The following is a 23,719-nucleotide window of genomic DNA, read 5'->3' on the forward strand; positions in this document are numbered from 1 at the left end:
AGGGTACAACCTATTTATATTGTTATGCTGATTTTAAAACTTAATAAAAATTTAAAAACAAAGAACTAGCTCATCTTACTTGAAAGACATTTTTTTTACAGCACTAAGGGATTCCCAAATATACACTCTATGTTATATAATATTAACAAGACATTTTAATGGTGTTGTAATGTTAAAATTTCTAAGTTATGCTATCAAATGCATATATTTTTCTATAATACCATTTTGTTTAGACACTAACCATTACTGAGAACAAGCGGGGGGGGGTGGGGGGCAGGAATGGAGATCAAAGCTTGCTTTAGCTAAGGTACAATAGGTCTTCACCTAAGCTATACATTTATAAAAATGAAAAATGACTGGCATCATACCTCTAGCATGTGGGTAGCTCGGTAATCTCCCTCACGTTTCCCTCATAGAAAAATGAGGCACCACCCCACCACCTCACTACACTCGTTGCAATTATTAAATGAAACAAAACAGGTGAAAATTAATGGAACCTTGGCTTACCATCTGACAACCATGTGCAACAGCAAGAGAAATGATGGTAAGCAGAAGATAAAAGGAAATATAATCCTACGGTCTAAGTTATAAGAACTGAACACAATGTTAACGGGGCTAGGCCAGCCACAAGATAAAAGGCTGGCAGAGAAGGAGCCAAGAGCTTGCTTCAGCTCTGAGTCTGGAGTCACGGTTATACAGCACTTTATCATGTACACACAAACTGGTCTTCCCAATAAGACTGACTCAGGAGGACAGGAAGTCACCAATGTCAGCTTGCCGGACTGGAATCATGACTAAAACCTATGACACATCCTCCTACCTCCTGAACCAGCGACTGAAAGCCTTTCTTACACATAACTGAGTACACAAAGAAATGTGCTTCAGCAAGCAGTTGTTTATTCAATCAATAATCGAGTCACATTCCAGGATACAGTCCCATGCTGTGTTTAGCAGAATCAATCAGCTTCTTGATACAAAAATGTTCATTATAAGTAAGAATAAATTACCAAGCTAAGTGGTGGTGGCACTTCCAGTACTCTGGAAGCAGAGGCAGGCAGATCTGGTCTACAGAGTGAGTTTCAGGACAGCCCAGGCAATACAGAAAACCCTGTCTTGAAAAAAAAAAATCACATACCCCCCCCCCAAAAAAAGAATAATTTTCCAAAGACAAGTATTTTAAGAACATTTTCCAAACCAAAACTTTAATTAATAATAGCTTAGGACAGGGCAGACAATCATTTTTATTGTGTTTATTCACAGACTTCAATCTTATAGCTGGGAACTGAGTTTCTGGGTATTTTATCATAATCAAAAAGTTTACCGTTTCCAGCATTAATGGCTCTACTATTCATATACTTTGTTCCTTAATCAACTCTTTAAATTGCCCTTCCATTACTTCATACTCAGAGTTTAAGCTAATTCTTCTGCAAATAGGTCAATCAGTTCCTGTATTTAGTCAAGATGATTTACTTTCACACAACAATTATTTTATAAAAATGGCATTATTAGGCAGCTGGGAAATTGATTAAAAGAAAATCTGGAGGCCAGCCAATTGAATAGTACAGCACTTTAGTCACATTTTATCAGATGTGTCTAAATGTCACTAAGAAAACAGACGTCTGCTTGGTATTTGTGTGCAAAGTTGTACAGGTAGAAGAGTACCTACCTGCAAAAGCAAGGCTTGGTAGGAAGAAAAGGTGAGCAGAGGTCACAAGAGATGTTCCACAGGTGATGTGAGAGATTTGAATGTAATCTCCAAGAAAAGATGACACACTGAAAGGTTCTGGGTACAAGTATGAAAACCACGCCAGCTTAAGGAAGTCTTTCTGGACATACAACAAAAAGATAGACAGACTAAAAAGACTAAGAGCTCAGCACAATGAAGCCTGGCAGGCCTACTGAAAGATTCTCAGCCCACTACTTCCTTTGGATGACAGAAGTAGAACTTGGACTTTGATAGCCACATCTCTTCCTAAGTAGTGAGCAGTACTGAGCACCCAAAGGAAGCGCTACTGAGTCTCACTCCTAGAGACTACTCTCCACCCATAATGCCTGGAATCCCATAATGCCCTAGGTCCACTTACAAGACAGTATATGAACCACTAGGACTAAAGGGGAGATGAATGGCAGGTACTGAAGCATGGTAAGGGGCTGTGCAGACAGCCCTGACATTTGGCCACAGGATACTTGCTTTTCCCAAAAGATTGCACTATAGCCAGTAGGCAGCAGCATCTGAAGGGAACTGCAGGGGAGATGCCCCCCAGTGACCACACTCTGAAGCATAGCTGCATTCCTAGATCAGGTGCCATCATTCAGACGTCTCTGTGGTCCTCAGCTGAGGCCTTTCTTAGGCCCTTTGACATCCACTTCCTGGAAGCTGGGAAATATGAAAGACTTGGTTCCGAAGTCTCCCTCAGCCCATTTCTACTCTTGTCTCATTTATCTGTCCTTAGCCTGCCCTGGATCCATAAAACATCCTAAGGGCCACCCCCTATGTGCTGAGCTACCCACAGCAAGAGCTTATACTTTCATAGGTTCCGCCTCCTTTTTATCCTAATTCAGCCAAAAGGTTGGAGAATTTTATTTTAACTTTTTAAAAAGCTGACTACTCAGAAACTTTCACTAGCCCAGAGTCTAATACAAACAGTAGAATATCATTCTGTGACAAAAGGTAATGGGGGACTGACACATGCTACAACATGAATGAACCTCTGCACCTTACAGAATGTGCAAGGAACATCTAGAAAGGATCAGCAGCCAGCATGCACATCAGCAGCCGACAGGAATGACTATTGACTGTCATATACTACTTTACAAAGTATTAAAATATTTCAAAATTAGATTGTGGGAATGGTTGTACATCTCTGTAAATACAACAAAAAGTACTGAACTGCACACTTTAAGTGAGTCAGTTTTATAATGTGCAAATCATTTCTTGGTAAAGATGTGTTATGAACTAAACAATCATGCTTAGGGCACTAGTGTGTTGGAGGAAAATATGGAGAAAGACTAGATGTTCTCTGTGAAAGAGTCTAAATTATTACATAATCCAAAGACACTGAAGGATTCTGAAAATCAGACAGGCATGCTGGCATTTATACTTTAGGGAAAAAAATACCATGTTGACAATTACAAGAATGGTGTGGAGCAGCCAGACTTCAGGTAGAAAGACTAGACTGGAGATTTAATGGTCTACTTCAAAGTGTTTAAATGAAGGTGAAAAAATTTTTTTGGAGAACAGGTTTCATGCATTAATGTGTCTAGCCTCAAGCTCTCAAGGTAGGGGACCTTGAACTTCTGGTCCTCCTGTCTCCTCCTCCCAGGTGCTGGTATTACAGGCATGCACTGCCATGCCAGGTTAATGTTGTGTGGGAAGCAACCCAGGGCTTTGTGAGCATTTGGTAAGTACTCTCCCAGCTGAGCCTGCCATCTCCAGTCTGCCCCCAACAATTTTTTTAATAGAAAATTTGGAAATGAAGAGGACTAAAGCCAAGACAGGTAAGGAATCAGACAAGACTTTAGTTAGTATTATCTTTAGAGTAGAATATTATCTAGAAAAGCTTTCTGTAAAAGGGAAACAGTGTGTGGAAACCAACTAGCACACTAATGGGTACACTTTATTACATAAGGCCAATAGAGAGAATTACAGAAAGTAATCGAGTCTAAGGACTAGATTGTATGAAACCTTTTACTAACTGGCCTTTTAAATAGCCACTGTCTTAATCTGACTTAAGTAACAGAGGGTTTGTCTTTAAACATGTCAGATTAGGGTGTGACATTGCACAGTTTCAATTCTAGCACGACAGAAGAAGCAGGTGGATAGACCTGTGTGAATTCAAGCATATTGGCCTACAAAGGAAGTTCCTGATCAACCAGAGATATATAGTGAAACTGTCTATAAATCAATATATAAATATAAATTAAAAAATTAAAACCATCAGATTATAATGCCAAATTTTTCCTTAAGTGTATCAGATCAGTAACATATGTGTAACTCCATTTTCAAGTAGAGAAAAGCAATGAAAATATACTCCAAAGTATCTTAGCAATGGAATCAGTTTATTTCCCAAACTAGCCCACAAACTGTAAGCATTCAGACTGCTTCATAGAATTACAAAAAAGCTTTGCTTTCTATTGAAACACTTAAGAAAATATATCATCGTCTTTAATTTTCAGAAACAACTCATTCTTATTATAAACTACATATAAAGTGCCAGGTACATTCATAAATATCTCACCTTAGGTTTTCTAGGCAAGCTACCAAGAAACATCTAGAGCATAAGTCCTGGGTTGGACAGACACCTAGAATGAAGAGGGAAAAAAAAAAGACATGGTCAATAAAACTAAGTCTGAGCTGGCATCTTACTTCCTCACATCAGGAAACTTTAACTTTAACTCCCAAACTCTTTTGTGATCACAATGTTCTTTAGACGACTGGACCAATTCCAAAATTCAGAGCTCCTGAGTCTGGTGAGATGAGTCAGAGCTTGTGCTGGCTAATTTTTTATCCACTTGACACAATCCATAGTCATTTGGGAAGAGGGAACTTCTGATTGAGAAAATGCCCCACCAGACTGGTCTGTGGGCAAGCGTGTGGTACATTTTCATCATTGATAATTGATGTGAGAGGGCCCAGCTGAGTGTGAGTGGTATGATCCTGGAGCTAGAAGAAAGCAGGCTTGAGCAAGTTATGGGAAGTTAGTGCTCTAGCCCCTGCCTCCAGGTTCCTGTCCTAGATTTTCTCAGTGATAGATTTATAAAATATAAGCTTAAAAGCTATAAAGATCCTCTCTCAAAATAACACAAGAAAGAAATGTCAGACTTTCTATTGCCTTTGATGATTTAATGCTATGTTTTGGTTGTTCTGTGCTGGGAGTTGAAAAGAGGGCCTCGCACATGCTAAAGTCAGCATTCTACCTCTGAGCTACATTCCCTACCTTGTTTATTTGATGTTAATGATAATCCTCCACATTAAGGCTGTGTGAGTGCACATGCGTGTGGCATGCTGGTATGGTTTAAGAAGTATGTTGTATGCCCTTACCAGCACTCTGCTCTCTTCCCTTAAGAGAGGGTCTCTCACAGAACTTGAGAGCTACCAGCTACCAGTGAGCTTCTGGGATGCATCTGGTTTTGCCTGCATGCTAGGGTTACAGGTATGTTTGTGGCCATGACCTCCTCTTTTATGTGGATGCCAGGGATCTAAACTCGGTTTTTTGTGTTAGTGCAGCAAGTGTTGTGTTTAAGTATTTCTAATGCTATGATAAAACTGTATTAGCTCAATCCTCAAAAGTCAAGTCAGCAATTGCCTCTGTCCTAACACTACTGTGGCCATCGTCTCCACAAAAACAAACAAGCAACCAACCAAACAACAGAAACAATCTGAAAACTCTGAAGTGCAAAAGTAAGCCAATAGCATATTATTTATAAAATTTAAATTAAAAAGAACATTAAAAGTCCTATAAATATGAAACACAATTCTATTGTATACTGGCAAAAAAAAAAAAAAATCAAACTAAAATGAGCTAGCATCATCTTTTGTCAATGAAGTTAGAGTTGTTTTTAAAATGTTGGCCATTTATGTAGCTCCAGACCATCTTAAGCATCAAGGCAAGATGACTTGATGGCTCAAGATACATGCTGCCAAGCTAGGTTCACCCCTGGGATCTCAACAGAGGAAATAGAGACCTGACTCCCATAAGTTGTCCTTGACTACACACATTCACAATGGCATGCTTGAGCTCCCTCTATAAATAAATTCATGTAAAACAAACAAACAAACAAACAACCCTTTTTAGCTCACAGTAAGCCTGCACTTTAAGACCTTCTTTCAAGTTCAGTATGTCTATGTTACCACTAAATGGTACAGACGTGAGGCATCTCTAGGTATAAACTTAAGCCATGACACAACTAGAAGAGCAACACATTTCCACAGAGATTACAGGAGCAACTGACAGTGTACATGAAATCTGTGGGGATGATGGTTACCCGAAGAACTCAAAAAAAGAAAAAAAAAAGTAGGCTCTCCTGTTGATATAAATAGCAGATACAAAAATAAATAAATAAATAAATAAATAAATAAATAAATATGTTGTAATAAGCCACAGAGATTTGGGGGAATTGCCTGTTACTCTAACATAATATAGGCTATTCTGATTGCTATGAAATTAAATAATGTAATATACTATAATATATATTAGAACAATACATATTATGGCTATCTTTGTGTACTGTTCTTGATCATGTAAAATATTAAAAATCTTTCTGGAAAGCAATTTATAACAGTCAACAGAAACCTTAAAAAGTTCCAATCCTGGGGTTAGGAAGCTAGCGTGGGTTCTTAGCCACTAACTCTGCGCTTGCTCTGCAGGCATGAGGCCCCAAGCTAGAATCCCCAGCACCCACACAAGGCTGACATGGCTCCATGTGTCCATGGCCCCGGCATATAGGGGCAGAAACAGGCAAATTCAGAGCTCACTGCCTCAGGGTAAGGTGGGGGGGGGGGGACACCCAATCTCCTGCTCAGGCCTTCCCTGGCACATACACCTGCATACTCATATGCATTCGCTATATATACAGACAACGAACACTCAAAATTCAACCCTTTAAACCAATGACTTCTCTTCCAGCTTTTCTTCTAAATAAGCAGTAGGGTAGGAGGTGGGGAAAGGGATGGGTAAGGAGAATTAATCAATATTGAGGATGTATAAAAAAAAATCCTATGGTGACCTACCACTTCATAAGCTAATTTAAAAATATAATTAAAAAGAAAATGGAAGTATCCCACACGGACAGATAATGCTGCTTCCAGAAGCTGTAGGTTATTAGACAGAAATCCCAGTGCTGCGTATGGGAACTTTCCTGAGTTGTTGGTCAGGGAGGCTCATGAAGGTCCCAAAACAATACAGGCTCTTGGTTACCATTGCTCTTGCTTTCCCACCGGAAAAGATGATAAGGCCCTACTGATGAAGACATCAAGACACCACGCACTACTTTTACAGGCAGAGAAAATTAAGCTGGAACTGAGCTGGAAGCCTCTTCCCTGCTGGCAAGCTTTCACGATACTAGTGGGTTGCTGGGGGAGAAAAGCCATCAAATCTTACCCAGCCACGAACTTTGCATGCTACAATACCAACCTGTCAGACAAGAGGTACCCACTGGTACAAGAGGTATGACTGTCATCACCTTTCTGATTGGATCTGAGGCCTACTCTGTGGGGAGGAATCATATCTGACACTGTAAATATATGGTCAAAAGCCCATAGCTGGGAAGGTCATGGGCTACAAGGAACCAACTACACATTTGGCTAAGTAACATTTATCAAGCTGCCCTCTAGATATTTATGTTTATACACACAGGTTAGTGCTGAGCTCAGCCTTGGTCAGAAAAAGTTTTTGCACTGGGCAGTAGTAAATACAAAGACTCAAAGTGATAAGGATATGGTCAACCCTAAACAGGACATCTATGGGCTTAGAGATCCCAGAAGTGGGAGCAGAAAGAACAGAAGAGATGAAGGCTGGGGACTGGGGATGGGGTTAGGGTGTTGGAAATAGCATAGCTATTGAGCCCATGAACTCACACAGTTATGGTTAACTGCTCAAGACCCATTGTGTGGGTTCTGGGAATCAAACTCCGATCTTCTGGAAGAACAGCAAGTGCCCACCCTGGCCAGAACAAGGGTGTTGGGAGATGCTACACTTGCATACTCAGGGGCTGTACTCTATGTGTGTGTGAACTTTATATGGTCAAACAAGGAGTGAAACCTGATACCTGTCAGGATGATAAATCCTTACTAGGATTGATGATGGGGCTGCCACTGGTTTCTTAGTGCCAGGTTGGGAGCAGGAAAGGAGTTAACTCCTGCTGTCCTCATCTGAGGTATCCAAGGTTAAAGTTCCTCCATGATCCCTGTCCATTACAGTCCCACACATGCATACATATAGGTAAAAGATACATTAAAAACAAAAGAAAAAAATATGTAGTATAGACATTCTGTGCCCACAAAGCTTCAAATTATATCTGATTCTTTACCAAAAGAATTTGGTGGCTTCTGAACTGAGTATTTCACAAAGAGATAAAACAGGAGCTGGAGACATGACATAGCAGTTAAAAACACTGGCTGCTTTTTCAGAGGACCTAGGTTCAATTCCCAGAACCATCATAGCAGGTCACAACCATTTGTAACTCCAGTCTCAGGGGAATCTGGCACTCTCTCTTGGTACTGCATGTATGTGGTGCAAATACATACTAGCAGGCAAAACACCCACATATAAAAAAAATAAAATTTGTCATGTAAATAAACATGTAAGTAGGCAAGTTCGCAGCTAAATGTACATACAAGCAGGTTATTTGTGAGTTAGTTAACACAGGAGCAAATAAGTAACACGGGACTGAATATCGAGGAGAGAACACCAAGACTGTGGAATCCGACCAGGCCAGAGGCCCTGGGCTGACACTATGTTCCTACAAGGGGGCAGGTTACAGAAAAGTCTTCAACAAGTCTACTGTTTCATTGATGTCAGGGGACAAGATAATAAAACCAGAACCAGGTTCTATGACATTTTGACTTTGCTGTTTTGCACACAAATACAAATTTCTGGACATTCTAGTAAAACTGGGCAGAAGTAGGGAACCCACAGCTACCACACTTTCCTAAGATCAAGAAAGTAGCCCAGAAACCAAGGACTGGAACTCCCACCCAACAAAGGCAAGACCTGATATCAACACCTACAAACATTCAATCATCATGGCTCCAGATGCCTAGCCACTGGCACAAACAGCCAAGACAATATGCTCCCACCACAACCCAGTAACTCTACTATGGTAGGCCCTAAAAAATGCAATATAGCTGAAGAGCAAGACAAGAGCTTCACAATACCAACTATGAATGTGTTAAAGGACCTTCATGAGGATACAAGTAAACCGCTTACTGAAATTTGTGAAAACGCAAGGAAATAATGGAATAAAATAATGAAAACAATTGAAGACAAGGAAGTAGAAATTGAATCACGAAGGAAACCCCAAACTGAGATAAAAGTGAAAATAAAAATATCAAAGTCAAAGAAAAACCTCAGAGGTAGGCCTCCCCAACAGAATGTAAAACATGGAAGAGAAAATCCCAAGCATTGACGATAAGGTAGGTTTCTTCTTTTGACTGGATACCTCAGTCAAAAATATGTTAAAGCTAAAAACTCAAGACCAGTGGTGGTGGTGAATGTCTTTACTGACGGCACTCAGGAGGCAGAGTCAAGTGGATCTCTCCAGTTTCGAGGCTAGCCTGACCTTCAGAGAGAGCTCCAGGACAGCCATGACTGCCCAGAGAAACCGTGTCTTAAAAAGCAAAACAAGAGTCTAAAAATTCCAGGTACAAAACATCCAGGAAATCTGGGACAGTATGAAAAGAACAAATCTAAATAATAAGAACAGAGGAAGGAGGAAAAAAAAAAAAGCCAGGCCAAAGGCACAGAAAATATTTTTAACAAAAGAAGCAGGTGTCTCTTAAGCTACATAAAGTTTAACAGAACACCAAAAAGGGCCAGAAAAGAAATTCCCCATGTCAAGTAATACTCAAAACACTGCATGTACAGAACACAGAAAGGCAGTAAAAGCTGCAAGGAAAGAAGAGCAGTGGTGCATTGAATGTAAACTAGCAAAAATAATCATTTGAAAATAACAGTAGGTAAGTGTGGTAGTTTCAATGAGAATGGCCTCCACAGATTCATAGGGAATGGTACTACTAGGAGGCGTGGCCTTGCTGGAGTAGGTGTGGCCTTGTAAGTGTCAAGTGTGTCACTGATGGTGGGCTTTAAGGTTTCAAACACTAAAGCCAGACCCACTGTCTGTCTCTCTTTGACTCTTTATTTCTCTGCCTCTCCCTCTCTCTTTGTCTCTGTCTGTCTCTTTCTCTCAGCCTCTCTCCCTCTCAATCTCCCTCTCTCTCACCCTGCTGCCTGCTGATATAGATGTAGAACTCTCAGTTACCTCTCCAGCAGCATGTGTGTCACCATGCTTCCCACCATGACAACACTGGACTCAACTTCTGATCTGTAAGCCAACCCCTAGTAAATGTTTTCCTGTGTAAGAGTTGCTGTAGTTATAGTGCCTCTTCACAGCAATAGAAACCCTAACTAAGCTTGATAATGTTGCAGATTCTAAGTTGAAAGTCCTGAAGACATTCTTCATCAGTGGGCTTTGGTTTTACTGGTTCTACCTTAAGAGACATACATACATCAATCATCATCATCGTCATCCTGCTGCCAGCCATGACAATGACACTCTGATCCTGATCACATCATCTTGCAGTTCTTCCACCAATACCTTTTCTTCAGTTTGACAGCACTTGTTTCAAAATGGCAAATACTTGCATCTGTATCTGCATCTGCTTGACCATCTAACTGAGTTCTCTTCCTTATCCACACTGACTCTCATGCCAACCACCTCATCTACTAGATTGTGCCTGCTGCAGTCTTCCATTACTACCAGCAACAGCACTTGAACCTGAATACCTGCAGACATTTAGGCCATGGCAGCTGGCAAGGGTCCAAAATAAATACTTTTTTTTAAAGTTATCAAACCCTTAGATTTAATATGCAAATTACCAGTACTCAAAGTAGTTGAACCACTTCTGCTTGAGTTCTGAGCCTTTATTAACATAAAAATGCAATACACCTGCAAAATCAAACAAACCCTGAGTGTTTAAGGTTGAACTATTCTTTTATAACATTAAGCACATTAACAGAGCTAAGACTTTTCACATGCTGAATACTTTGGTTTCCTTTTCACTAAATTTATTCTACAAACGGTAACAACTGATATTCCATTCAATCTAATCTAATTCAATGCTATTTAAATATGTGCTTAATAATATTATGATATGATACACATTCCATTGGAAATAGTCTTTACTAATTAGACTATTGGGAAATAAATGATAAGCAATGTTGATAAATAAAAATGAAGCTATCAGAAAACCTAAAACCACTCCTATTCAAAATCATCTCTGAAACAAACCATTAGCAACTCAACTTTATTGTCCCCTTGAACACTAGATATAAACACACACCAAGACAACCATTTTTACTACACAGTTTCAAGAGAAAACTCCTAATTAGATACTTATAAAAACATCACTTGCAGCTGGGCTTGATAGTGTGTGCCTTTAATTCCAGCACTCAGGGGTAAAAAGAGGTGGACCTCTGTGAATTCCAGGCCAGCCTGGTCTACCCTGGTCTACATAGTGAGCTCCAGAACAGCTAGGACCACACAGAGAGACATGTGTGTGTGTGTGTGTGTGTGTGTGAGAGAGAGAGAGAGAGAGAGAGAGAAGGAGAAGGAAGAAGAGGAGGAGGAAGAAGAGGAGAAAGAAGAGGGAAGGAAGAGGAGGAGGAAGAGGATGAAGAAGGGGGAGGAGGAGGAAGAAGAAGAGGAAGAGAAGGGAGGAAAGAAAGTCACTTGCTCACTTTTGTATTTCACACAAATTCTAGCAGAGAAAAGATGTTTTCAGATGACTCAATGAGCTAAATTGTCAGTGTCTTACAGGGTCATCATTGCTGTGATGAAGCACAATGACTAGAGCATCTTAGGGAGGAAATGGTTTATTTGGATTACACCTCCACATCACTGTTCATCAATGAAGGAAGTCAGGGCAGGAACTCAAACAGGACAGGAACCTGGAGGCAGGAGCTAATGCAAAGGCCACAGAGGAGTGCTGCTTGCTGGCTTGCTCCTCATGGCTTGCTCAGCCTGCTTTCTAACAGAACCCAGGAGCCACAATGGGGTGGCTCTTCTACATCATTCACTAAGTTAAAAAAAAAAAAAAAAAAAAAAAAAAGGCCCTGGAACAGTGTTTTTTCAATCTGTGGGGTCACTACTCCTTTGGAGCAAAAAGACCTTTTGGCAGGAGTCACCTAGGAACATGGAAAACCATAGATATTTACATTGCAATTTATAACAGTAGCAAAATTACAGTTACAAAGTAACAGTGAAACTAATTTTACAGTCAGGAGTCACCACAACATGAGGAACTGTATGAAAGGCTCACAGTACGAGGAAGACTGAGAGCCACTGCCCTACAGGCTCACCTCCAGCCTCATCTTATGGAGGTCTTTTCTCAGTTGAGGATACCTCCTCTCTGATGACTCTACTTTGTGTCAAGTTGTCTTGTATAGAGTCACAGAGAAACCATTTTCTCTATTTCCCATGACGTTACTGCTGTGGTTCTCAACCTGTAGGTCGTGAGGTGGTCATGCAACCTTTGCATGGGGGTCCGAGTATCAGATATCCTGCTTATCAAATATTTACATTACAATCCATAACAGTAAATTAAAATTATGCAGTAGCAACAAACATAATTTTATGGTTGGAGTCACCACAAACGTGAAAAAAACGTATTAAAGGGTCACAGCACTAGGAAAGCTGAGAAGCACTGCTCTACTGTATTTCAAAGACCTGAGTCATTCTGGCAATAAAACCAGAACCTACACAACTACAGATGTCTGACATTTTCCAGAGTTCTCTGAAATAAAAGAGATGTGTTCCCCAATCCCTAAAGTAGAAGATGATACAGTGTTTTGCTCTTGCTGTCTGCTATATTTAGATGGCTTTGAATTAAATTATGCAGCATATACAAATACAATCTTGAAGGGGTCCACATAATTGCTTCTGACAATCTGGAAACAAAAGCTCCTATTCACAGAAAAGATGACAGGCAACTGGAATCTGACAGGCTGGTTATTTACTGCATTTTCTGCACATTTGAATTTGTAGGCCTCCATAGCCATTAAGCAAAATTAGCTTCATGATGTCAGCCAAAAAGCCTCACAGGCAACAGTTTGATGTCATTACAAAACTAGCATCCTCAATCTGTTTGCTCATTAGAAGTCTCTTGGTAAACCAAAGAGATTTTAATTGTAATCTTGCTCTATCGATGCTTAGTACAGCCCTGAATGCTAACAAATCCCTATAGTCCCTCCTTTTCCTAGGTAAAGAGAATTTGGATACAGTTGAAGAAACTTCTATATCAAACACTCCAGTAGTTCTCTAACCAAAAGAAAGCAATTTTTCTTTTTTCTTTTTGTAAAGATTTGTTTATTTTATGTATGTGAGTACACTGTCAATCTCTTCAGGCACACCAGAAGAGGGCATCAGATCTCATTACAGATGGTTGTGAGCAACCATGTGGCTGCTGGGAATTGGACTCAGAATCTCTAGAAGAGCAGTCAGTGCTCTTAACCACTGAGCCACCTCTCTAGCTCAGGAAGCAATTTCAAAAGTCATAATGTGGTGTCATTTATCCAACTTGAAAAGCAAGTGCACAAAAGTGTTTTGACCTTTGTGATGATCTGAATGAGACAAGACCCATAGACTCATATATTTGGATATTTGGTTCCCAGTCGGTGGACTGTTTAGGATGGATTAAAAGGTGTGGCTTCGTGGAAGGAAGTGGGTCACTGAAGTGGGCTTCAAGGCTTCAGAAGCCCACACCATTCCCAATCTCCCTCTCTTTCTGTCATGGGCTTGTGGGTCGAAGGTAAAGTCTGCTCCCCCACTATGCCTGCCTGTCTGCTGCCATGCTGCCCGCCACGAAGATCAAGAACTAAGCTTCTGAAATTGTAATATGTTCCTAGTCACATGTTTCCTTTTATAAGCTGCCTTATTCATGGTGTCTTTTCTTTTTCTTTTTAATTTTTTTTAGGTATTTATTTCATTTACATTTCCAATGCTATCCCTAAAGTCCCCCATACCCCTCCCCACTCCTCTACCCACCCACTCCCACTTCTTGGCCCTGGCGTTCCCCTGTACTGAGGCATACAAAGTTTGCACAACCAATGGGCCTCTCTTTCCACTGATGGCCAACTAGGCCATCTTCTGATACATATGCAGCTAGAGACATGAGCTCCAGGGGGTACTGGTTAGTTCATATTGTTGTTCCACCTATAAGATTGCAGACCCCTTTAGCTCCTTGGATACTTTCTCTAGCTCCTCCATTGGGGGCCCTGTGATCCATCCAATAGCTGACTGTGAGCATCCACTTCTGTGTTTGCTAGGCCCCCATGGTGTCTTTTCAAAACACAACAATGACTAAGATAACCTTCCTCTGTTCCTGGCGTCTCTGAATTCACTGTACATTTTCATACACTTAGACCTTTACCTTTCTACCCCAGTTCATTTAGAATCTCCTCAAACATATTTGGCAAAATATTTTACTTATAATGGAAGTCTTACTGGTCACTACCCCCTCAAAAAAGTTCTCATAATTCTTGCCCTATATAGTTATCCAACTTCTGTTTATCAGTATCTCAGTGTTCTCAAAAATTATGAACTTAATTCCAGCAATTTAGAGGCAGAGGCAGATGGATCTCTTTGAGATTGAGACCAACCTGGTCTCCACAGCAAGTTCCAGACCAGACAGAGACCCTATCTAAATAGATAGACAGTTAGACACATAGACAGACAGACAGACCAACCCTTCTCTGTAACATTTTCATACATGTATTTTGATGATCATGTTCATATCCCTCATTACCTTTTTTTTTGCCCTGCCTGCACTCTCACCCTTGATCACTTCCTCTTCCTAGTCTCCTTTATACTCTCATGAAAAAACAAAAAACAAAAACAAACAAAAAACCCCACCTAGATTCTTTATATGAGAAAAATGTGCAATATGAGCTTTTCTGAAGCAGGCTTATTTCATATAAAATGATGATCAAGTTCCATTCATTTTAATACAAACAAGATTGCAAGCTTCATCTGCCCTATGCACTTTTTACAGACCTCCAATAAGTACCTCACAAACTAGTAGTGATTGTCTCTTAATAGAAAGCACGCTCTCTGTAGCTAGTACCTGAACACCTCCTGACAAAACTAGCATTAAGACAGTATACTTCAGCACATCTCAAAGCAATGGCCGAAGTACCTAAATACTTTGTAATGTAGTGTGGCCCTGTCACTGCCTCATGTCCCACCAGCTCTGAGGTACCTGCTGAAAGCATGATCTACCACCACAATAACCCAGCAACCAAACAGAAAAGCTTGACACAGAATAAAGATGGGAAAACCTTGACTTCTTCAAATCTACGATCTAGTGCTAGGGCCATCTTGGCTAGGTGGTGCCTCTGTTGTACTGTCTGATTTGTACTCTAAATTATACTCTTGTGCTTTATATCCAAAGCAAAGGGCACTGTCCTTTTCATAGTCTGTGTTAATTCTTTGCCATGATAAATGAGGGCATATCAGACCTACCTATGACTCAATTTTCCAATGGTCAATCCTGTCAAAGTTGTATAGACACTAGCCAAATTTGCAAGAAAACGAGAGATATCTTAAAACTACAGAAGAAAATGGCTATGTCTACCTGTTTTCTACGCTGCCTTTAGCTTCTGGTGAAATAAGTTCTTAGTTTGATAACAAGGACAAAAATCTTCAGTATGCTACTCTATAGAGTATATAACTCTAATTTTTTTATGTTTTTAAGCAAAGTTTAATTTTATTTTTCTTTTTAAGTTTTTCGAGAAAGGGTTTCTCTGTGTAGCCTTGATTGTCCTGGAACTCACTCTGTAAACCAGGCTGACCTCAAACTCAGATCCACCTGCCTCTGCCTGCTGAGAGCTAGGATTAAGGGCATGGGCCTTCACTGTCCAGACTATACTCTTTTAACCATCCCCAGTGATCACAACTTCTCATCAATGTCTCAGTCAAGGAGACAAATATCACTAAAGAAGAACATAAGTAATTAATTCAGGAGCAGGAAAAGGTAATAATGAGAAGAGTCAATTAATTATAAACAGCATGTCTAATTACAGATTTTGCTAGGGGCTCCAGATACTTTTAATTAGTTTTACCTGGTATATTAATTATAAAATAGAACATCTCAAGAGAATGTTCTAATCACAGAAGTTAACTGAGTATATAAAATCAGAATTTAAGTTATCTTTATAATTTAATAATTAAATGTTCAATAATATAGGATAATTACTTTGAAAGTCATTGATTAAATATGTACTATATATTATTCAAGTTAGGACATTACTAAAGAAACAACAGAATCACTTAAAAAGCCATAAGGAAACAAGTGTGCAACTGAAACATGAATAAATATGTAGCTTTAGTAAGAAGTTTGTATTGTTCTTTTGTTCTACTTATTTATTTTTATTTATTTATTTTTGAGACAGGATCTCTCTATGTAGCCCTGGCTGTCCTGGAACTCACTATATAGACCAGATTGGCCTCAAACACTCAGAGATCCATTTGCCTCTGCCTCTGGAGTGCTGGAATCAATGTGTATGCTATCATGCCAAGTCAAAAACATGAATTTTGAATTTAAAAAATGGTAATATAACAACATTTTAAAGCTATTTACCTTCCAGGAGGGAAATCATCTTTCAGACATGCGGTATGTAATTTCAGAGATCCCTAAGATTGAAGTGTTGTCCTTTTTAAATTTTAAATTAATGTATGTATCCACCTATGTGACTTTATCTGTATGCATATGCCTGCAGAGGCCAGAGGGCGTCAGGTCCTGGAACTGAGCTATAGGTAATTATGAACCATTTGATATAGATGCTGGGAAGCAAACTTGGGTTCTCGGTAAGAACAATAAGCATTCTTAAACACTGATCCATCTCCCTAGCCCCATTAAGGGCCTTTTGAAAAATTCATATGAAAGTCTATTATGCAGAAGGTTCCTATATACATATACATATTTTTAAAAGAATCTAGGTGGAGTTACCCTCTATTTAAACAGGACAGTAATGCCCACCATGTGCTAACAAAAAGCTCAGTGCCAGGAAGGGGTTACGTCTGAGTTGTTGGCCAGTGAGGTCGCATAGACACCCTCAAGACACTATGGGCTGTTGCCAATGCTCTTGTTTACACTCTAGAACTTGATGGTAAGATCCTTCTGCTGAAAACATCTTATACATGAGTCACAAACACAGAGAAATCAAGCTGCTACTGACCCAGAAGCTCCACCCTTACTAGCTAGCATTTATAGCATGTGAAGTACTAGTCATGCTAGAGAGGCAAATGTCATCATCAAACATGACCTCTGTGACCTACAATAAATAACCAACTTGGCAGGATGTGTGCCCACAAGTGCAACAGTGGTGCTACAGTAAGAGGAGTAACCAACTACTTCCTAGCTGGATTTCAGGCCCACTCCATAACATGACACCTTTATCGGAGCACTTAAAAAACACAAACATTACTTTTTTTTTTCAATGCTGGAAAGAAGAGCAATGACAGAAGCTTACCTAATTTCAACTCTGTCCCATTAATCCAACATTAATCTTTAAATAATGTGTTATGCCCTACGTATAGTATGATATTGACAAAGTCTCAAGCAAGAAGAATCACATATTTATTTAGGAAAATTAAGAAGACCATCCACATTTGAAGGAAAGTATAATGGTTGTTTTTGGTTGGTTGGTTGGTTTGAGACAGGGTCTCTCTACGTAGCCCTGGCTGTCCTGGAACTCACTGTGTAGACCAGGCTGGCCTCAAACTCACAGACATCAAACTGCCTCTGCCACCAAGTGCTGAGGTTAAAGGAGTATGCCATTATGCCCAGTTTAGAATAGTTGTTAAATTAGAAAAATTAAATCATAGTGTATCTTAATTGTAAGAAAAGTTTCTGAATCCTTAAAAAATCGATTTTTAAATTTTTATAAATGTTTATTTTGGGAAGGAGGCAGTGTCATGGTACATACGTAGAGACCAGGGGACGACATTCAGGAGTGAGTTGTTGCCTTTGCTATGTGGATCCCAAGGATCAACTAAGGTGGTCAGACCTGGAGGTAAGTGTCTTTACATCCACCTCACTGGCCCCAAAGTCAGACTCAATTACCAAGCACATTCTGAGCATCCAGCTCTCTCCCTTTTCTGAAACCATCACAGAGGTTCTCTGAGAGACAGAAGAATGCTACTGTGGATTTTTAAGTAAGGATGTCACAGTGAAAATCATGCTTTAAGATTAATAACATTTGGAGCTGGAGATGGCTCAGTGGTTAAGAGAGCTTTTTGCTCTGATGGAGGATCTACATGGCAACTCACAGCTGGCTGTAACTCCAGTTCCAGGAGACCCAATGCCTGCTTCTGACCTCTGCAGGCACCTGCATGCAGGTGATGTACATAAACTCACATAGGCATGCACATACATACATATATACATACATACATACATACATACATACATACATACATACATACGTTTAAAAAATGAAAAAAAAAAACAAACCTTTTAAAAAAAGATCAAAACCATACAAAATCATCTAGGACCACAGCTGGAAAACAAGAGAAGCAAGAAAAGCAATGGAATACGAGGTGACGGCTGATCCAAAGAGAACAGGGGAGCAGCTTTAAGAACAGTAAAGAAGAGCTGAATCTGATCTTTCCAATAAACTCTCCATTTTTATTATCAATTTGGTTTATACTGGAAATAGGTAGATACAAGACAGTAATTACTTTTCTAATTTGTCTGATGGGAGAAAGGGAACCTGAAGAGTTCACTCGTGAAGCATAGATCAACTTCTTTCATCCAGGTTACAGAGTGTCTCAAATTCAATCACCAGAAAATTATCTTTTTCAATTACACTAATTCTCCTGGCATTTTCTCCCCAAATACCTTAAGAGCAAATTAAAGGCACTCATTTGGTCTTTACTGCTGCTCTGATGGCAATTAGCTTGTCTCCTCATCTCTGGGTGCACTTACCTCTACCCTGTCTTCACCCACCTACCCCTACCCTCACTAACAGTCAGGGCAAAACACAATCAAAAGATCTAATTCCTTCTGACCTGGAAGTGACACTAAAAGAGATCACACACTCTTGCCAAAATTAATGAAACTAGAATAAGAACCTAGGAGCATTGAATTCCTAATGTCAGGGGATTTTTGTGTTTGAGTGTTTGTTTGAGACAGGACCACATTATCCCAGGCTGGCCTCATGTTTGTGTAGTGCTAAGGATTAAATCTAGGGCTTCATGCATGGTAGGCAAGTACTCTAACCAACTGAGTTACAGCTCTAGGCCTAATGTTAGATCTTTTAGGATAATCTTCATATATTCTTTACCTCACACATACCAAAGAAAAGAAGAAAAAAGAAGAATTCTTAGATAATGAAACACAAAAAGGCTCCATTCCCCCACTTTTTTTTTTTTTTAGTTTTACTTCAGTGAGAGCAAAGTGGCTAACAGACAAGCATAATAAATCAGAGTCTGAGAAGCTCCACAGTCAACATCCAGGGGAGACTCCATAGCATTCAGAACTGTCATCACCTGACGCCCCAATCCTTTCCCATGACACTTTTCCTTGCCGAAGTGATAAATTAAACTCACCTTCTCCCAGAAACTTGGAGCCTGAAGCATAACCCTCCAATCACACAAATAAAATGACTTTTCCTCCTTTACCTACCAAAGTTCTCAGAAGGTGAGCTACCAAGATGGCTATGCAGGCCTGACAAACTAAGCCTAATCCCTTGAACCCACCAAGAAAGGAGAGACCCGACCTCTGACCTCCACGTATTCATGTGGCACTCTTGCTTGCTTGCCCTCTCCCTATTAAAAAACCTCTGCAGTGTTGTCCATTCACTGGTGAATGCTTGCCATCTTCTAGGTACCAACATGACTTAGATCTAGCACTGTGCTCGGCCTGGCCATAATGCTGCTTCCCTCTTCGTCTTCTACTCTATCTATTCTTCCTACTCACTAGAAAGTTGTAAGCACATCTGGAATATGGCCACTAGCTTCTTAAGAGAAAATCCAATGGGGATTAAATAACTGCACAGAGAACTTTCCATGTAAGGATCAAAGGGCTCATCCAATCTCCAAAATGAATTTTTATTAATAGTCATACTACTGCTAAGACAAATCTTTAAACACTTTATGTTCATGTATCCACTTCGAAAATGTACTCATACATTATCTTCTAAATTATCAAAATGCTGAGATATAAAGTGTGTTTACAGCCAGATATGGTAGTGCACACTTAACAACTGCGGCACTGGGGACGGGGACAGCACAGGGATCACTACAAGCTCCAGGGCAGCCTAGGCTACACAGTGAGTCCACAGTGGGAATACTGGTGGCTTTTTTGTTGTGGGGATCTTCTTAAGTAGGATAACTGTTAAAGGATGCATCAAACTCTGGTAGCTGACTACAGAGTGGACAGGCAGTTGTACAGTTAGTGTGCAATTAGTGTGGAAAGCAAAAGGAATGTTCAAGAAAAATAACATTTAAAGACTACAGATACACAGTAGAGATATGGAAGGGCCAGGGGAAGGACTGAAGGAGCTAGAGGGGACTACAATCCCATAGGAAAAACAACAATATCAACTAACCGGACCCGCCACCCCCCCCCGAGTTTCCAAGGATTAAACCACCAACCAAAGAATATACATGGAGGAACCCATGACTCCAGATACATATGTAGCAGAAGATGGCCTTATCTGGCATTAATGGGAAGGGAGGCCCTTGGCCCTGTGGAGGCTTGATGCCCCAGCATAGGAGGATGCAAAAGCTGTGAGGTGGGAGTGGATAGGTGGGGGAGCACTCTCTTAGAAGCAGGGGGGAGGAGGGATGATGTAGGGGAGTTGCAGAGGGGAGACCAGGAAGGGGACATTTAAAATGTGAACAAANAAAATAACCAATTAAAAAAAAAAAAAAAAGACTACAGCTACAGCTTCAAGCCCACTGCAATCCCGCTGTGATGTTACTCTTGGATGTCAATTCGACAGATCTATAATCACCTTTTTCTTTTTTTTTTTCCTTTTCCTTTTCCTTTTCTTTTTCTTTTCCTTTCTTTCTTCCTTTCTTTCTTTCTTTCTTTCTTTCTTTCTTTCTTTCTTTCTTTCTTTCTTTCTTTGTTTAAAGCCTCTAGATACACCTGTCAGGGGTTATCTAGGTTAATTGAAGAAGTGAAAGACCCACTTTAACTGGGCAGCACCATTTTATCCACTGGGATCTTGAACTGAATAGAAAGGAGGAAGCCGGCTGCACAGCAGTGTTCTCCTCTCTCTGCTTCCTGACTGCTAACAGTGGCCGAGCTACCTTGAGCTCCCGCTGCCAGCACTTCACTGGCATGCGTGATAAACTGAACCCTTGCACTGAGCTAAATGACACCACTTTCGGTTGCTTTTAGTGGGCATTTTATCAGAGTAACAAGAAACTAATGTGCAATATAGTTTTCATACATGTTTCAGGAAGTTGGTTTTAATAAACACAGAACTGTGGTTTAAGATTCTCAACATTTGAAATCTTAAGCGCTAAGATTAGATGACTGCAAACCCACCATTTAAAAGCATTTTCTAAATGTACTCTCTGTATACTTTTACTGGCTCCATCTCTAAAATCTACCAATCCTAAGAAAATACTTAGAATAAAAAACTAAAACTGTAACAAGGTGTGAAGGTGCATGCCTAGAATCTCAGCACTAGAGACAGGCTGAAGCAGGAGAATCACAAATTCAAAACCAGTATAGACTATATTAGTGACTATAAGGCTATCCTGGGTCACACACACACACATACCCCACACCACTACCTACATAAAATGTAAACAAACAAACAAACAAACAAAAAAGCTTTTGTAACAAAACAATTCAACTTCATGTCAAGTAGATTGCAAATAAAAATAGAAGTCATCAGCTGGAATCAGGAAGGTAAAATCCCAACCAACTTATTTACCTTAATAATAAGAATATATTGGTGAACTCAATACTAGTTGAATTAGTACTGATCAGAATGAACTAGACTTAACTAGACTCAAATTTTAGTGCAGAAACTGCAAATCACAAAATAGTGTGTTTTGTCCTTTCTCGTCCCTTGCCTGCTGCCAGGCACCTGCTCTAGATGCTCTCGAGCAGAGGAATCCGCAACAGTGCCCTTCTTCCAAGTGCAAACCTAAGTCAGGATGTCAGTTAAAAACAGAAATCCAAAATTTAATTTGGTGACTATCTACTGAAGTATTGAGTATACCTTCCTTGAATGGTACTAGATTTTCAATGTATCATTTAAAAACACACAAAGAAAACTAAAAATCTATACATGGAGCCAAGCAGGTTAACCTGTGAGTTTTAAATTCTGCACGCTCTGAGTATGAGATCTTACATCTTCCCACTCCGCTCTTTGCCCACAGTATCCTCACAGTACAATGCTACTCACTCAGTACTCCTAGAACCACTGTCTTAGCAGTGCTCAGTGCTTGTGTTCCAGTAACTCTTCCTTCACTTTCATGATGGCCTTAAAGCAGAAAAGGGGGTGATGCTGGAATTGTGGGTATGCTACAGGAATATCCGATACCTCCTTTAGATGAAAAAAGGAAAAGAAATATCTTTAATAAGGAAAACCAGTATGTGTAGATTCTGGGACTACCCATGGATCTATTGTCCCACAGATGTGGGAACCATGATATAAACTGCCTGTGTCAGCTAGTAAAAGCTAGAGTCAACTGAGAGGAGGGAACTTCAATTGAAAAAAATGCCTCCATAAGATTGGGCTGTTGCAAGCAAGCGTGGAGGGCATTTTCTTATTTTGTTATTGATGGGGAGGGCCTAGCTCACTGTGGATGCAGACACTCTTGGGCTGGCAGTCCTGGTTTATTAAGAAATCATGTTGAGGAAATCATGAGGAGCAAGGCAGTAAGCAACACTCCTTGATGACCTCTGCATCAGTTCTTGCCTCCAGGTTCCTGCCCTGACTGCCTTTGACAATGAAGGGTGACTTAGAAGAGTAAGCAAAATAAATCCTTTCCTCTCAAGCTGCTTTTGCTCAAAGTGTTTCATGACATCAACAGCAACCCTAACTAAGACACTGCCTATGGCTGCTCTTGTCCTACATCAGCAGTTGGGTAATCATAGTACATCACCCGGCTCTTTACCAAAGTGTTTGCCAGCTCCGGGACTTTTCAAAATAAACTGTATAAAATTTCCTTACCTATTCATCTGTAAATGAAGATGACAGAGCTTACAGAATTCCTTACAGATTGTTGTGTCCACTCAAACTTCTGAATATTTACAATATTTGAACCAACATATATATTTCATGAATTGCTAAGCAAAGCAGAGTTGACTCAACAGCTCAGGTGGAGTGAACTATGAGGCTTAGAATGCAGTCATGTATAACTCGGCAGCACCCTGACTTACTGTGACTCAGCACAGCACTGTCAGAGGAGGCCAGACGATGACAGAAGTCTCTCTGGGTGCCTTTGTTAGGACTACAGGATTTTCAAGTAAGAGAAAATGGCTGCAGGTGAGTAAAACAAATAGACTTTAAAGTTTCATAATAGAAAACAATTGGCTTTCATTCTCAAGCAGCAAATCAAAGGACTAAGTTCCAAATTAAAATGTCAATATCCTTAGTCAGTAAGCATCCAAGGAATTAAATGGAGCACAGCAATTACTGTGTTAACTTTTCACACTCTAAAGTTAAGAAAAGTAGATCTGTTAAACATTCCTCTTCAACCTCACCACCACTGTTCTCCCAGACCAGCCCAACACCTCTCAAGGCCAAGGTCACAAGAAAACCTATATTAGAACTGGGTGCCAAGGCTGCTTTGTTTTGTGGAGGAAATGGACAAAAACGAGGTCACATGGTATAAATATAATCCTTAGAAAATCCTGAAGCCTCAAAGGCACATCTATAAAAGGGTGGTGGCTGGTCAGGTCACTTTATCCTGACAGAGGTAGAAATGTCTACTTAGATGTTATCTGGGACTTGAGATGGCTCACACTAAC

At 40.1% G+C, this 23,719-nt stretch overlaps 1 protein-coding gene across 1 annotated transcript in view; it reads right to left on the bottom strand.

Moving 5' to 3' along the window:
• The window catches only part of Peak1 (pseudopodium enriched atypical kinase 1), a 215,836-nt gene that overhangs the window by 167,209 nt on the left and 24,908 nt on the right, over positions 1–23,719 (bottom strand). Inside the window, exon 2 of the mRNA XM_021173067.2 lies at positions 4,239–4,302. The gene's annotated coding sequence lies outside the window, so the exon portion shown is untranslated. The remainder of the gene's footprint in view (positions 1–4,238; positions 4,303–23,719) is intronic.

The sequence above is a fragment of the Mus caroli genome, chromosome 9 (genome assembly GCF_900094665.2).
Source record: "Mus caroli chromosome 9, CAROLI_EIJ_v1.1, whole genome shotgun sequence".
Lineage (NCBI taxonomy): Eukaryota > Metazoa > Chordata > Mammalia > Rodentia > Muridae > Mus > Mus caroli.